This window comes from Ctenopharyngodon idella, chromosome 3, assembly GCF_019924925.1.
Source record: "Ctenopharyngodon idella isolate HZGC_01 chromosome 3, HZGC01, whole genome shotgun sequence".
Taxonomy (NCBI): Eukaryota; Metazoa; Chordata; class Actinopteri; order Cypriniformes; family Xenocyprididae; genus Ctenopharyngodon; species Ctenopharyngodon idella.
In genome coordinates, this window is record NC_067222.1 from 6658639 (window position 1) to 6676918 (window position 18280).

At 37.6% G+C, this 18280-nt stretch overlaps 1 protein-coding gene across 1 annotated transcript in view; it reads right to left on the reverse strand.

Annotated features, from left to right (window-relative positions):
• Nucleotides 1-18280, reverse strand: part of LOC127509705 (interferon-induced very large GTPase 1-like) — a 322431-nt gene that overhangs the window by 31186 nt on the left and 272965 nt on the right. The window lies entirely within an intron of this gene.

Here is an 18280-nt window from a genome sequence, read left to right on the forward strand (position 1 = left end):
AAAATATCCCATAGATTCAGGTCAGGCATATTGGCTGGCCAATAAAGCACAGTAATATCATGGTCAGCAAACCACTTGGAAGTGGTTTTTGCACTGTGGGCAGGTGCTAAAGTTCTGCTGGAAAAGGAAATCAGCATCTCCATAAAGCTTGTCAGCAGATGGAAGCATAAAGTGCTTCAAAATCTCCTGGAAGATGGCTGCATTGACTTTGCACTTGATAAAACACAATGGTCCAACACCAGCAGATGTCACGCCCCCCCCCCCAAATCATTATTGACTTCAGAAACTTCACACTAGACTTCAAGCAGCTTGGATTCTGTGCCTCTCCAGTCTTCCTTCAGACTCTGGGACCATGATTTCAACATGAAATGCAAAATTTACTTTTATCTGAAAAGAGGACTTTCGACCACTGTTCACTGTCCAGTTCTTTTTCTCCTTAGCCCAGGTAAGATGCTTCTGACGTTGTCTCTGGTTCAGAAGTGGCTTGGTAGTCCTTTTCCTGAAGATGTCTGAGTGTGGTGACTCTTGATGCGCTGACTCCGGCTTCATTCTACTCATTGTGAAGCTCTCCCAAGTGTTTGAATCGGCTTTACTTGACAGTATTCTCAAGCTTGCGGTCATCCCTGTTGCTTGTGCACCTTTGCCTACCCAATTTCTTCCTTCCAGTCAACTTTGCATTTAATATGCTTTGATACATCACTCTGTAAACAGCCACCCCATTCAGTAATGACCTTCTGTGACTTACTCTCTTTGTGGAGGGTGTCAATGATTGTCTCCTGGACCATTGCCAAGTCAGCAGTCTTCCCCATTAGTGTGGTTTCAAAAAACAAAAGATACCCGGATTTTATACTGTAGGGATGGTCATTTAATGAAACTCAAATGTAAATATTCTAATATTTTGAGATACTGGATTTTGGACTTTCATTAGCTGTACGCTCTAATCAACAAATTTACAAAAAAAAAAAAAACTTTTGAAATGTTTTACTTTACATGTAGGGAATCTAGAATATATGAAAGTTTCATTTTTTAAAATAATTTACAATAAAAAAATGAACTTTTTCACGATATTCTAATTATATGACCAGCACCTGTATATATATTAGTGGTTCAACGGATCACAAAACTCACGGTTCGGATCATATCACGGTTATTAAGTCACGGATCGGATCATTTTTCAGATCTGCACAAAAAAAAAAAAAAAAATAATAATAATAATTGGGGGGTGGGGGGTAACTTTGCATTTATTACTTAGCCCACTTTAACTACTCCGATACCACAGCAGAAACTACTAGCCTAACTAATACATTATTAAAGGCAAGTGAACAGACTGTAAAAAGAGCAAATACTGTACACCAATTACAAGCATAGATAAATACAACATAAAGTTACAAATAAAGTATAAGATCTAACTGTAGTAGCCTATTAATTTTCGTGTACAGAAATGTAATAATTAAATGTAAAATGACACTGTTCACTGTATAAATGTAATATAGATTAATCTTTGTTAAAGCTGTGTTTTGTTGTTTGATTTACATGACAGACAACAGCAGGTATTTATAGGTTGCTGTCACTTTAAGAGTAAGACCGCGTGCACGCACACATCCAATAGAAACACATCCGAATTCTCACCTCGTTCAATTAAGACATAACCAATTGTGTTTACGAGAATACTTGCCGAGAGGGGTATTTTTACTGACATAATGCGTATATGTGTCCATCCAAGTGGACGCGAAAGAGAAATCAATTTGGAGTTTGCGAGCTATCTGAAACGCCTCTCTCTCTCTCTCTGTGTGTGTGTGTGTGTGTGTGTGTGCGCGCGCGCGCAAGCCTTGTATGTATGTGCGTCTGTGTGCACCGATAACAGCGTGGCGTGCGATACCGAATTAAATCCTCTCTTGCCTCTTCTGGCGCTGGAATGGTTTTATATCTATTTAATGTGTAAACTAGCGAGACAAAACACGTGCAAATGATAACCTTTCACTCAATTGCGGTTAAACTTGCAATTGATTCGCGAATCACATGCGTTTTTATGTTTTTTTTTTCTCTGAACACAAAAGGCTGGTTTCTGTTTATAGGCTACAGTAAGAAACCACCCGTCAGATGCACATCAAAAAACGGATTCCGACAGCCTGGGCGAAGGTATAATGTGTGTATGTCTTTTCAGCGCCCCTGTGAAGTTCACTCAATTTTTAGTTTAAATTTTACTTTAGCTGCTTGTTTAATCTGACTCCAATTTCAAATGATTATTACTCTTAGATTGTGTTTCTAATTAAGGGTTTGCGTGGATCTCACGACACAAATTCGTCAGTTTCTGATTCTTAGTCAGAGGGTGCAGAGTTTACATGCATTTCTTGTTTATGTTGGATTTGTTTATGGTGCATTTGAGTCGAACCGCCACATGCTTGTTCATACAAAAATGCAGTTTTCTTAGTCACAATGCTGCAACTTGCTAAGTTAGTGATAGACAGAAATCAAAAGGTTTCACATGATGTGCAACATGCTCCTTTCATTGAGCCTTTAGTTTTTACCTATCCTGACGCAGATTTGCGGAAATATGGACTCCAAATAATCTACTGGTCATAATGATTTCAGAAGAATCCAGAGTAAATCAAGTATAACATTTTATTTGTCAGGTAAAAATGTATCATGCCAATTACATAGACAATTAGAAGCCAATTGAAATAATAAACACATAACATTAATTACTCAAAGATATATATATATATATGTGCGTGTGTGTGTAATATCCCCCTCAAGATATTAGTTGTATGGTTGTATTGTAAAGGATCCAGGGTACATTACCGGTTCTGCCCCCTGCCCTCCAGGAGGAGATACAAATGAATTAAAACAAGAACTAACAGATTAAACAAACAGCTTCTACATGTCATCCTCCTTTCACTTCCAAACAGGATGCTGCAATAAATCTGTCCATGAGACAGGTGATATACAGGTGATTATATGTATATACACATATACACATGTACACATATGTGTGTGTCTACATATATTGTTACAGCACTATAATGTTTTCTTTTTGCACAAGCTATTGTACACATTACAATAGTTAACGTGTACCCCCCTTCCCCCAAAGGAAGCTGATTCCTGCCATGACCCTCTACTATGGTCTTTTTCCTGAAAGTCATGTGATTTACTGGAAGGAGAGAGCTGATGTCTGATATCTCTGTAACATACAGATCTTTTTCCATGGTTTAACAGTGCGCTTTATATATATAAAATTGTTATGCTGATCTGATAATAAAATGTAAAGAAAAATTGTATTGCAAAATGGATGCATTGTAGTGGTAAAATTATTGCGTAAATATTTAGACCACAACAAACATGTATAATTATTCACAGGGAAAAAAAAGAAAGAAAATGAACTATGCATGCCCTTACGCAAAGAAATTCATATATTAGGAAATATATTTATCAATATATTAAGTGATTTAATGGTATATTGAAAATATACATAATATATTGTGTTAATATTATGACAATATATTGCGAAATACATAAGGAATTGCTGCTTTCATATTGTCAAGTTTTCCAGATTTTCATTTCAGCTCTGCCCAAACTTGAAAATGGCTTTCAAAGTCTGAAGGATGCAAGAGGACAACTCATCGAACTTTACTGTTTTTTATTTACTTCTGTTTGCAGAGGTATTGGCAGAAGTAATAGAAGAAGCAGCAGTACAGTAGTTGCGGTAGGTGATAATCTTTAAAAGGTATATTCACAAAGAAAACAAAAACAAAATATGCATTAATATAAATAAAGGTTTTAATTAAACCAACATTTAACCATCATTAATCACCATCAACATATTAACTATATGTAACCCCTACCCAGGTCCTTCTCGCCCCGCTCTGTGCAGGCTTCGAACCTGGGTCTCTGGCATGGGAGTCGGACACTCTAACAAGGAGGCTAAAGGCTGCAACCCCTAGTGTCAGTCGCTAGAGCATCTCTTGAGATCAGAGTGAGGTTTACTTGCACAGTTCTTACTAGCTGTCCTCCGTTACGCTCACCCCCCTAAACCTCACTCCCATCCGGACCACGGCACCAATGTAACTGTGCGTGTGTTGATGGAGTAATTCACACTGAGATCAGGTGGATGGTCACTCAAGGTTGCTATACTGGGCCTGGGATAAGACTGGTACAAATAGGACCAAAAGCTGGTCAAAATACAGTGCATTGATGTTGATTCAAGTCAGCAGGATGAGATATGAGACTCTGCTGATTACACATTTTTACAAAGTGATCATAAACATATAGTGGGCAAAATTCTAAATAAAACATTCATTAAAGAAAATAAAATATAAATCACTAATACTGTCAATTCACATTAATACAGAGAAACTGTGTACTTGACCAATATTTTACATATTGTATATAAATGAAATACAGAGAGAAGAACGCAGCCCTAAAATGGCGCAGTTACACACTTCAGCACATGCGAGAGCATACAGCACGTGTGCTAATAGCTAACACTAGGGCTGATATTATTTTTAGGGCTGATATTTTACTTTAACACAGAACATGACAAAACCGAATAAAACACATACCTGGAAGAAACACGACCAAAAGGCTGATTAGAATACAGTGCATCGATGTTGCATGAGAAATCTTAAATGAAATAAACAGAAGTTCGGAGTTCACAAGCAGTCTTCATCGTTAGTGATGTGACATTTGAACTGAGGCTTCGAAGTTTGTGTTGAGCATAAATGGGCGTGCCAGATGAAGCCTTGATTCGAGGCTTGTGTTGTGAATGTAGAAATCACGTGACCGATGACAAACGAGGCCTCGGTTTGTGTGGAATATATCATCGATTCGGTGTGAGTGTCACTTCTGGATAAAGGGGGTTCGAAACACGCGCCACCTTGTGGGTGTTTTCAGGAGTAGTAGAAGCAGCAGTAATAGTAGTAGAGTGTCACAGAGTTAGAGAGTTGTGTCATTGTCGTTATTGTACTATTAGGGCTATATTATTACATTATATTAGGTTATATTAGTGTTAGTATATTGTTATTATTGCTTACATTAGTTATATTATTGTTATATTAGATAAGATTAGTTGGATTGGAGCTGACATACAGCAATAACACCTCCTCCATGCTCAGGCATTATCGAGCACTGCATGAACATGCAGAAACTACTAACAATCCACACAGTACTCAAATTAATACATAATATTTTTTTTCTTTATTTAAATAAGGTTGTTAGGCTCCTACAATACACCAGCTTTGTATTTTATTATAGATTCCAAAAAAGAAATGGTGAATGAGGCCCTGGTGAACATGGTCGTCAAGGACTACCAAGCCTTTTCCATTGTGGAAGATGCTGCATTTAGGGAGCTCCTGCATGTGTTGGATCCCACTTATGTTATCCCAACTTGAAAGGTATGTGATTAATAAAGTGGTTTATAATTATTTAAGTAGTTAAAATTACGAGTAAGTGCATTTATTTTTAACTACAGGCTTTGAAGATCATGGTTGATAATAAATACAAGGAGGCTAAGGAGAAGGCCAGAGAGCAGTTGCAGAAAGTTGCAGAAGCCTTACGTCTGACATGTGGACATCCCGACACATGAAATTAGATCCAAATGTAGGAAACTTGTGACCTATTTCTGGAACCAGCACTACAGCAAAAGAAAGACTGGTCCAAGTTCAGGAGCAGATGGGGAGACCAGTTCTGAAGCTGATAATTGAAGTGGACACTCACTGGAGCAGCACTTATAACACACTGGAACGGCTCTATCAGCTGAGAGAGCCAGTAGGGGCAGAGATTTCCTCTCTAAGGACTGACATCACCCCTCCTGCTGCCTTGGAGTATGAGGCAGTCCAAGATGCCTTACATGTTCTTGCCCCTTTTCACCAGGCTACAGTAGAGCTTTCTGGGGAGAAAAGAGTGTCTGCCTCCAAAGTTAAACCTTTGATGAAGATGCTTAATCATGTTGTAACAAGTAAGCTAGAAGGCCTCAAGTCCAATTTAACAAGGCAGCTGGGTGACAGCCTGGTCCGGAGGGTCAGGGAAAATGCAGTACATTTTGAATCATTAAGTGTGATGACCATACCCACGTTAATGGATCCCAGATTAAAAAAACTGGGATTCTCAAGCCAAGGGAAACTACAATAAGCAGTATCAAGATTAAAATCAGAATGTGCTACTGTAATCAGAAGTTCTGGTGTCCATTCTGCTTCCACCAATACACCACCAGCTCAGTTGCCAGCCTCTTCAGAAGCAGGTCAATCTACAAACAACAGTAAGTAGTATATTTCTTTGTTGTGTGAATTTTCACATAAGTGATTAGTACTGTGAACCATTGGTAATGGAGTTTTTCTCTTTGTACCTCTATTATTAGGTGACCATTATTAGGCATCTGCTGGATAGCACAGTCGATCACAATAGAAGGAGCTCAAGTGCAACAGCAGATGGTACTGTTGAAGTGGACCGATATTTATCGGAAGTGAATCTCACAAGATCCACTAGTATATTGGGCTCAACAGAAGCATCTGTATCCTCACTTATACCAGCTGGCACTGGCATTCTTATGTTCCCCCGCATCCTCTGTTCCTTGCGAAAGGATCTTTTCCAAGGCTGGAGAGATTTTGTCCAAGAAGAGGAATCATCTAAACCCCAACACACTTCGAAAAAATCTGTTCCTCAATAAAAATCAATTATAATCCTTCCTTCACCCACCCCAAACTGCTGTGTTGCAGTCTGCTCCATATCCCCAGTCCCATAAGCACTACACTGCACTAAAACAGTTCACTGCACCGAAAAACAATAACAATTCTTAACTTTTCCCACCCCATACTGCTCTGTTGCAGTATTACACTCCCTCCACAATAATCACTGCACTCAACACAGCATCAATTTTGTTGTTCATACGGTCACTATCCAAACAATTTATGAATAATTAATTAACTGTGTGTGTGTGTGAGACAGTCGTCTCTGCACAAGTAAAGTCAGACAGAGAAAGATACATATTTTATTTTATACCCAGGCAGTGCACAAATGTATGCTCAGGATTAATTGATTTGTCTGCTATTTCTTTGCACAGTAGCTAGGTGTCACTAGTGAGCAATGCTGGTGAAGCAATGGGCTGCAAAGCCTTCATGAGGCTTCATTTGCCCATCACTACTTATCATCACAAATAACAGATATTTGACTTGACTAACACAACTAGGAGCTGACATACAAAATAAGTAAACTTATGTGTAGTTTAAAGTTTATACTTGGCCTTGAAAACAATCCAAACTTTGTTTTTAAGACGGAGCAAACATTGATGTGACCTAGCAGCAGGGAGAGAGACTCTGCTGATGATAGCCAATGGCAAGTTTTCCCAATTTATGCGTGAATTTAACTAACATTATTTAAACTCCATTACATATAGTCAACTAAATCAAATGCCTTGACAATAAATTATAATGCTGACAAACTTAAAGCACAACTTTCAAACTCAATTGTTCAACACAATCATACAAAGCTTAGCATCACCGTACTGTAGTGATGGGACGGTTGATACCGGGGCTCCAAAGCTTCGACTCAGTTTTCAAAGCACAACTGTATCACACACTGTACCAACGCTTGTATCGAAATTACAATACCACGTGATTGATGACGTTTGAAGCTTCGAACGTCATGCAGTATCAGAAAGTCGGAACAGCTGGTTTGAAAAAATTGGTGCTTCACCTGATGCATAAAAGGAAAAAGCATTTAATCATGTTTTATTGCTGGTTCGCTTGCCCATTCAGCCTTGATGGTTAATAGTAAAACAAACTTGGCTTGCTGTCCGCGGAGGAGGCTCAAACCTGAAGCTCGGCTTGAGCTCCGAGTTAAACCAACTGGGGAGAGGAGGGTGGGAGGGAGGTGAGAGGTGGAGGGTTTCCCATTCCCATTGTTAATGGGATGACGCAGCTTATATAGTACGCACTTAATAATGATTGACAGGACTGAATGTTTAGGCTCCTCTCGAACCAACAGTTGGAACTTCATTTAAATTAACAATTAAATCTCTCTTATTACAATCCAGACTGACTTTATTTCTGTCATTTGTCTACAGTTCTTTTTGAGAATGATCAGAGGTTTAGATTTGGATGTTTTATCAAAGATGCCTGGTCACCATTATTGTGATCAATGTTTCATTTAGTTGGACAGTTTGACTCTTGGTTTTTATGTTAAGTTTATGGTCTTTGTAACAGTGTTTACACAAACACATGTGTTACAAGACCATAAACGAGCAATCAGGTGAAATGGTTTATACCATCAACAAGAAAACTCATTGTCTAGTCTCATCACTGACAGAAAGTGATTATTCATTATTAAGTTATTTTCACAAGAGTACCTTCATACCACAGATCAGAAATTTTGATGTTTTAAATACATTGTGGAGGAAAAAATAGATACACCCACAGACATCAAGAATCAGCATATGTTTCTCATAAATGGTGACATGCTTCATGCTGCAGTGCATGATTGGAGTCATGATTTTTATACAATAGTAGCTCCAACATGCATTGTGGCATGAAACATGTCACCATTATTGATATTCATATGCTGATTCTTGATTTCTGTGGGTGTATCTATTTCTCCCCCACAATATATTTAAAACATCAAAATTTCTGATCTATGGTATGAAGGTACTCTTGTGAAAATAACTTAATAATGAATAATCACTTTCGGTCAGTGATGAGACTAGACAATGAGTTTTCTTGTTGATGGTGTAAACCATTTCACCTGATTGCTCGTTTATGTTCTACATTGTAACACATGTGTTTGTGTAAACACTGTTACAAAGACCATAAACTTAACATATAAACCAAGAGTCAAACTGTCCAACTAATTAACAACTTTAATAAAACATCAAAATCTAAACCTCTTCCCAAAATAATCAAATATCCCAGTTAAAAACAAACCTAAAATTTCAGTTGATGGATCATTTGAAATTGGAGTCTGATTAAATACAGTGCTAAAGTCAAATTGAAACAAAATGTTTGGCCATCATTTGGACAAAGTCCGCTACAACAGGCTTGTACTAATAGTGGATAAAAGCAAGATGACAACATAAGTTAGAACCATAATTAAACTTGAACTGAACGCCGCTACTGAGAGTTTCTGACATTTTCAGTGCGTGAGATTGTCCTATTTTGTTGTTGTTGCTATGCCAGAGCATGAGCTCTTGAAGAATGCTCCAGAATAAGTTGCGTCTTTGGCCCTGTTTACATCTGGTATTAAGAAGCGTTTTCGTTGATCAGATCACAAATGGATGATGCTAAATACAAGTGTAAATGGGGTCAATTGAGATTGTCCACTTTTGACCACTTCCAGAGTAGTCGAAAATGCACAAAAGAGCAGCCACAAAAGACCGCCTACTCTCCACCTACTGACCTGCGTAAACATTGTGGGAAGAGCGCTAGAGAGACAGGATGTAAACTTTGTCGATTGAAGACCAAAGTTTGGTTTGAAGTCTTACCAAGAAAACTTACCAAGCACAATGTTCTCTTACCATTCCTGATTTCTCTCACACACTCAGCGTGTTCTGTATGGTCTTGCAGTTGTCAGTATGTTTTCTGTTATCTACTTTCACATTTCACATTTTGTCCACTAGACTGAAAGATCTGAAAAAGCCCATACATTTACCCGCCCATAGACCCTCCCCTCGAAGAAATCAGGAAAGGTCAAATGGATTAAATCACCAGGTATAAACGAGAATGTCTCCATCGTCTACTTGTGATCTGATTGACCAAAATGCATCTTAATACCAGGTTTAAACAGGGCCTTTGAGATGATTGAAGTTAATGTGATTTGATTTCAGTCTCAAGCTGAGCACACAGAGTGTCAGATTAAACAACAGTTTGAGAAGCTTCATCAGTTTCTCAGAGATGAAGAAGAAGCTAAAATAACTGCACTGAAGGAGGAAGAGGAGCAGAAGAAGCAGATGATGAAGGAGAAGCTGGAGGAGATGAACAGACACATCTCAGCTCTTTCACACACAATCAAAGACTTGGAGGAGACGATGAAAGACAATGACGTCCGCTTTTTTTTGAAGGTCTGATTTCAGATCATTGATTGATTGATTGATGATTGATTGAGTTCTTGATGATAAATGGTGTGTTTGTTCTGCAGGAGTTTCCAGTCTCAATGGAAAGGTGAGTGATCTGCTGGTGTCTCTGGTCTCTCTGGTTCTGATCCAAAGCCACTGCAATTCTGACTCCTGAATGTTCTTCCAGAGTCCAGATCTCACAGCTGGATCCACAGATGGCTTCTGGAGCTTTGATTCATGTGTCACGTTACTTGGGCAACCTGCAGTTCAGAGTCTGGAAGAAGATATATGACATTGTCCAATACAGTAAGTGTGATTAAATGACACATGGTTTTTTTTTTTTTTTTTTACAGATGTCTGATGTTTTAGTTCAATAGGACGAGTGTCATAATTCATAAAAATCTGTGTACGGTTCACTCTTGATCATTAAATGAACATCAGAATAAAAGCAGCTGTTGATTGTGTCTCATCAGCTCCTGTGATTCTGGATCCAAACACTGCAAATCCATTTCTTGTTCTCTCAGATGATCTGACCAGTCTGAGATACAGCTGGGATGAACAGTCACTTCCTGATAATCCAGAGAGATTTAACAATTATTACTGTGTTCTGGGTTCAGAGGGTTTTAACTCAGGAACACACTGCTGGGATGTGGAGGTTAAAAAGAGTTTAGACTGGAGTCTTGGAGTAACTACGGCATCAAACCAGAGGAAGGGACGTGATTTCTTTAACTCCGATGTCTGGTGTGTGCGGTATGACCCATACAGATTGCTTGGGTCTGGTTTTCGTGTTAAACAGAAGCTTGAGAGGGTGAGAGTGTATCTGGACTTTTACAGAGGAACGGTGTCATTCTCTGATCCTGTAACTAACACACATCTACACACATTCACAACCACCTTCACTGACACAGTCTTTTCTTCTGTAATCTTGATGAAATTAACTGCCTAAGGATTTTACCAGTTAAACTGTAACAACAGAAAATCACCTAAACATCATCTGATCCTGCCAGTGAATAATTTAAAATGTATATGTAACTAGAGCCATCTTACATAGTCTGAATTTTGTCAAATGTAACTCAACATATTCTACAAAATTCCCATTGAACAAATAAGATTCACAACCAAAAAAAAAAAATGATGTTGCCCTTTTGAACACTACACGCTCTCTTGAGTCCAGACTGAAGACCCTTATCTAATTTCTCATAAACAAGCTCTTTCTTCCCTTTCTATGAATCAACATGATTCTGATTTTCTCAGTGGTCCATGAGCTCCTGTTCAGATTCGGAGTCTCACAACATTAGATCATTTGTTATGTAGGTCTGTTTGTCAGATATTCAGTCTTTGTTGTTCTGACTCAAAGAGAAGTATTTACATCTCCTACATGAGTGACTGGTGTCGTTCAGATCCCTGTCTTGGTTTTTGAGTTCAGTCAGTTTCTGCAGTATGTATGATATCTGACTAATGGAGTGAAAATGACTCTTGGTTTGGATTGAAATCACATGATATTATGCACTGACATGGATAAAGATTATTTCAATGATGAACCCAATGAATGCTCATTGGTTAAGTAAAGTTGTAAACAAGTTGTAGGAGAGTTTTGAATGTGACTGCTAGATGAGCACCTGGCAACAATAAAGTCTATTCTTTTGACACCTGGAACTCCTGACTAGAGAAGTTTCTTCAGAGACAAAGACTGCCCAGCTAGCAAATGCTTGTTCTAAGAATGTTTTCCAAACATTCAGTTTTGGTTATGGGAACATTAAAATGTCCAGTTTTCTTGATGTTACACGCTTTTCCAACACCAGCGCATCCATAAGAAAACCTGGCGATCACCTGATGGAAAGACTGAAAAAAATCAAATTGACCACGTTTCTATCAGCCAGTGACGATGGACATCATTCCGTTTGTGTCTTTCGAGGTGCGAAAGTCGGGTCTAACCATTACCTTGTTGTGGCCAGCGTACAGCTAAAGCTGAAAACTCAACATTGTTCTGCTCTGGATGACATGTAATTAAATCTGCAGTTCTAAGGCTGAGTGAATTAATCGCCGCCATGCTACCCGTCACGAGAGATGGATCCGAGATTTTTCTTGGCAACTCATCAATAAGAGGGAAAAAAATCAAGCAGCTCCGAGACCAGGCTTCCAATGCAGGTCAAAGTGAATGTGCCACCCTTGAATACACAGACATGGACCAACAGGTGAAATGCTCATGTCACCATGACAAGTAAGAATAGATACTTGGCAATGGATCTGAGGCACAGAAAATGACAAACTATAGTGACCTTTAAGGAGCGAGGAGAATTTTGTTATAAGAATGTTCTCTAAATATTCAGTGTTGGTTCTGGGAATGTAAAACACGTCCAGTTTTCTTGACGTTCCAGGAACATTTTTATAAGGTATAATGTTCCTCAAATGTTCTTTCAACTTAATTTTGATCTAAAATTCAACATTGTAGGAACGTTGATTTGTAACATTCCAAGAACATAAATTGTCCAGTTTCCTTAATGTTAGTAGAATGTTATTTAAAGGTTAGTATGATGTTCCTGAAACATTCTTTCAATCATTCAAACACCTGCTGTGAACAAGCACTGAAAGAAAGAGAAATAAGATCACAAACTACAACTTTCTTCAGCCACAGCCTTAGATGAACTGAAGATAAAAGACATTAAATCTCTGAAGATCTGATTAACAACTTCACAAACAGCATTACCAGCTTCACTTATTACTAACCAGGGGTGCGTTTCCCGAAAGCATCGTTAGCCAACTATGGTCATAAGTTCCATTGAACTCTATTGGTAACGACGGAACTTGCGACCATAGTTCGCTTTGGGAAACGCACCCTAGAATGACTTTATTTCTGTCACATGTCTACTGAAGTTCTTATTGAGAATTAACAGAAGTTTAGATGTTTTTTTTTGAAGTCACCATCATGGAGGTTGGTGGTTGCTTTAGTAGAGCTCTTGACCCCTGACGATTGTAAAGTTGCTTCCTTATCAGCATTGCAAGTGTTTTTAGAAAACATTTCTGCATTGATAAAGAAGATCAAAATGTCTGTTATAATAACAGACAAATGACTGGATTAAAGTGGTTTAGACAACTGCTTTTTTTTTTGTAATTGCTAATTTAAGAAATTGAAATGCTGTATCAAACTCAACCAATGTGAAAAATATCATTTACAACACTATCTTTTTTAACTTTTTGTTTGAAACATTGTTTTGTGTCATTTATACACTCACAGACATCAACATTCGGCATATGAAACACAGCAATGGTGACGTGTTTCATGCCAGCATACAAAACACATTCATGGATCCCAGCATGCATTGCGACATGAATAAATTATGCAGCTAATTTTTTTTTTTTTATTGTCACCATTGTTGAGGTTTGTATGATGAGTGCTGATGTCTAAGTGTGTCGTTTTTAACTTCTAAATTTTGGACAATTCAATATACAGGTGCTGGTCATATAATTAGAATATCATCAAAAAGTTCATTTTTTTATTATAAATTATTTTTAAAAATGAAACTTTCATATATTCTAGATTCCCTACATGTAAAGTAAAACATTTCAAAAGTTTTTTTTTTAAAATTTGATGATTAGAGCGTACAGCTCATGAAAGTCCAAAATCCAGTATTTCAAAATATTAGAATATTTCCTAAGATCAATCAAAAAATGGATTTGCAAAACAGAAAAGTTCAAGTTCTTTAAAGTATGTTCTTTTGTGCACTCAATACTTGATCGGCAGGACATATTACAGCAAACGACTTGCTCCTAGCACAAATTACTGCATCAGTGAAGTGTGGCATGGAAGTGATCAGCCTGTGGCACTGCTGAGGCACTATTGAGCCTTCAGATCATCTGTATATTGTTGGATCGACTGTTTCTCATCTTTCTCTTGAAAATATCCCATAGATTCAGGTCAGGCATGTTGGCTGGCCAATAAAGCACAGTAATATCATGGTCAGCAAACCACTTGGAAGTGGTTTTTGCACTGTGGGCAGGTGCTAAAGTCCTGCTGGAAAAGGAAATCAGCATCTCCATAAAGCTTGTCAGCAGATGGAAGCATAAAGTGCTCCAAAATATCCTGGAAGATGGCTGCATTGACTTTGCACTTGATAAAACACAATGGACCAACACCAGCAGACGTCACGGCCCCCCCAAATCATTATTGACTTCAGAAACTTCACACTAGACTTCAAGCAGCTTGGATTCTGTGCCTCTCCAGTCTTCCTTCAGACTCTGGGACCATGATTTCAACATGAAATGCAAAATTTACTTTTATCTGAAAAGAGGACTTTCGACCACTGTTCACTGTCCAGTTCTTTTTCTCCTTAGCCCAGGTAAGATGCTTCTGACGTTGTCTCTGGTTCAGAAGTGGCTCGGTAGTCCTTTTCCTGAAGATGTCTGAGTGTGGTGACTCTTGATGCGCTGACTCCGGCTTCATTCTACTCATTGTGAAGCTCTCCCAAGTGTTTGAATTGGCTTTACTTGACAGTATTCTCAAGCTTGCGGTCATCCCTGTTGCTTGTGCACCTTTGCCTACCCAATTTCTTCCTTCCAGTCAACTTTGCATTTAATATGCTTTGATATACACTCTGTAAACAGCCACCCCATTCAGTAATGACCTTCTGTGACTTACTCTCTTTGTGGAGGGTGTCAATGATTGTCTCCTGGACCATTGCCAAGTCAGCAGTCTTCCCCATTAGTGTGGTTTCAAAGAACAAAAGATACCCGGAATTTATACTGTAGGGATGGTCATTTAATGAAACTCAAATGTAAATATTCTAATATTTTGAGATACTGGATTTTGGACTTTCATGAGCTGTACGCTCTAATCAACAAATTTAAAAAAAAAAAACTTTTGAAATGCTTTACTTTACATGTAGGGAATCTAGAATATATGAAAGTTTCATTTTTTAAAATAATTTACAATAAAAAAATGAACTTTTTCACGATATTCTAATTATATGACCAGCACCTGTAAATCAGTTCAGTTTTAAAAATTATTTCTATCACATTTAAGTGTACTATTTCCTCTTCACATAACACTTCAATACTAAAAGTAAAGACAGCTACTATAAAGCAGTTTACCACTTTAATGCAGTCATTTGTCTGTTGACATGTTGATCTGATTTATCAATGCAGAAATGTTTTCTAAAAACACCTGCAATTGCTGATAAAGAAGCAACTCTATAATAGTCAGGGGTCAAGAGTTCAACTAAAGCAACCACCAACCTCTATGATGGTGACCTCAAACTAAACATCTAAACTTCTGTTAATTCTCAATAAGAACTTCTGTAGATGTGTGACAGAAATAAAGTCAGTCTGGTTAGTAATAAGTGAAGCTGGTAATGCTGTTTGTGGAGTTTTATCAGATCAGTTGTTTAATCAGATCTTCAGAGATTTAATGTCTTTTATCTTCAGTTCATCTAAGGCTGTGGCTGAAGAAAGTTGTAGTTTGTGTTCTTATTTCTCTTTCTTTCAGTGCTCGTTCACAGCAGGTGTTTGAATGATTGAAAGAATGTTTCAGGAACATCATACTAACCTTTAAATAACATTCTACTAACATTAAGAAAACTGGACATTTTCATGTTCTTGGAATGTTACAAATCAACGTTCCTAGAATGTTGAATTTTAGATCAAAATTAAGTTGAAAGAACGTTTGAGAAACATTATACCTTATAAAAACATTCCTGGAATGTCAAGAAAACTGGATGTTTTTAATGTTCCCAGAACCAACACTGAATATTTAGAGAATGTTCTTATAACAAAATTCTGTTAGCTGGGGAGCGAGGACATCTCAATGGCACTGGGCCACCTTCTGTGTGTATATTTTGCGTTTGGAATCCAATCCAGTATCCTAAAAGACTAAAAAGACACTGACCTTTTTGGAGTGTGTCGTTTTGAAATTGAAGGATGCAGTCGGACTTCCTGTCACTGTAAAATGAGTGTGCGACTTAATCTGTGAGTAGACTTACAGAGTCAATATTCTCTCTTGCTCCCCTTTTTCCAGTTTTAGTTCCAGTTTCTATATTTTATTTGAAATCCTGAAGAACTTACAAAAATGTTATGCACTGTCAAGTAAATGTACTGTTGACAGTGAAAGATACAGCAGGACTTCAGAGCATAACTCAGTTTGCAAGTGGTTGTATTAGCAATTTTCAATAATTTCACTCACTCATTAATCTAATGTTAAAAAAGATAGATTTTCCAAATAAAGCACACACAACTAAACTAAACTAAACTAAACTAAGAGAATAAGAGAGAATAAGAGAGTTAGAGAACCTTTAAAGAACTATACAGAGGCTTAACGGGTTCTTTGTATGGCAGTGGTGCTATATAGCACCTTAACCACAGGAAAGAACCGCTGAAGAACTGCTGAAGAACCATACAGGGGCTTTACAGGTTCTTTATATGGTAGCGGTGCTATATAGCACCTTAACCACCCCAAAGAACTGCTGAAGAACCAATTTTTTTTAGAGTGTAGCATACTGTGTTGAGACAATAAAAACATGTCTTGCACCCAAATAACAGTTATGTGGTCTTGTTATGTTTTTAGCAACTGTTTAGCTGTTTAGTTTAGCTAAATGCTTGCTAAAGACATAACAAGACCACATGTTATTTGGGTGCAAAACATGTTTTTATTGAATCAACAATGCCCATAAAAGTACTAAATGATTAATAGAAATAATTTACAAATGATGAATAGTTTCAACTTTAGATTGGGCACTGCAAAAACTATAATTAATAAATAATTGGTAAAGATGTGTAAATAGGGTGATTTCAGGTCATTTAGGACACATTGTTCCATTGAGATGACTGCCTGTTAAGGTTTTAAACGATTAGTAAATGTTTGTTAAAAAGTATATACATTTTTTTAGGTTAGGTTGGGCTTTAGGTTGGGTACTGAAAAAAAAAAATAACAGATTAATAAATGATTAGTAAGAAAACACACCACAATAAACAAAGACCAAATATATGTCCTATACAGACTGTGGTACCCAGGTAAAAAAAAAAAAAAAAGTATACTTCTATAATGTACTCAAAGTGCTCTATTTCCACACACTAATTTTGTACTTAATATACTAAAAATTCTTCTTTAGTACTTCTTAAGATAATACAGAGATAATACAGAAACAGAGATAGCACATTTTAGTTCATATTTCATGGTGTCCCAAAATAGCACAGTTGAGTACACTTAGATGTTCTTAAGATTATCTTAAGCAGTACTAAAGACTTTTTTTAGTATATTAAGTACAAAATTAGTGTGCTGAAATAGAGCACTTTGAGTACATTATAGAAGTATACTTTTTTTTTTTTTCTCCTGGGTTGTTACATCCATCAGCTGGAGAACTCATGATCTCCACCAGAGGGCATCGTCCCGACTCCTTTGCTTTCCCTTCATGAACTTTATTTCCAGTACCTCATTGCCTGTACTCATTATGGTGTGATTGCATTGTCATTAACTTGCTAATGTTTGCCTATATAAGCTCTGTGTTTTCACTCTCACTTTGTGAAGTTGTGTTACGTTACTACTGCATTTCTGAGTGCTTACTGTTTCGTATGTTATGGTCAATTTCATGGATTACCTTGTTTGCCTGTGTCCTGGTCTCTGTTAGATATTTGGATTATTTGCCTGTTATGTGGATTACAATTGTAGGTTACACTTAAAGGGGTCATGACATGAGAAATCAAATTTTCCTTGATTTTTGGGCTTATAAGAGGTCTTTATGTTCAAGTTCGATAACTTGATGCGTGCTTGTCATCAATAAAAAAGCATTTTTAAAATCAAGCTGTAAAAAAGCTTAGTTTGGATCCGAGGTGGCATGTGACGCCACAGGGGCACAGAGATTTGCATACATCTGCCTTTGGGTCTTCTAACCGTGTTTTAGAGCAGTTCGTAACAGGTTATAAGTTACTTGATAATATGTTAAGGGGGTCATGAATTGAAAAATCAAATTTTCCTTGCGCTTTTTGACATATAAGAGGTCATCATCAGGGCTACCGGAGCAAACTACTGGACATGTGATAAAGGGTTGAACTGCACATTGCCGCTTAAAGGTAGGGTAGGTCATTTTCGGAGAGAGGCTAGCAATAGCGAGCTAGCTTTGAAAGAGCATCTCCAAAGCCATGCCTCCTTCAAAACACATGAACGCTTTGAGCAGGAAGCAAACAAAAGCATCAGGAGAGATGCCATTAAACTACCTCATGTCTCAAAGCACATAACATTACAGTATTCTGCCGATT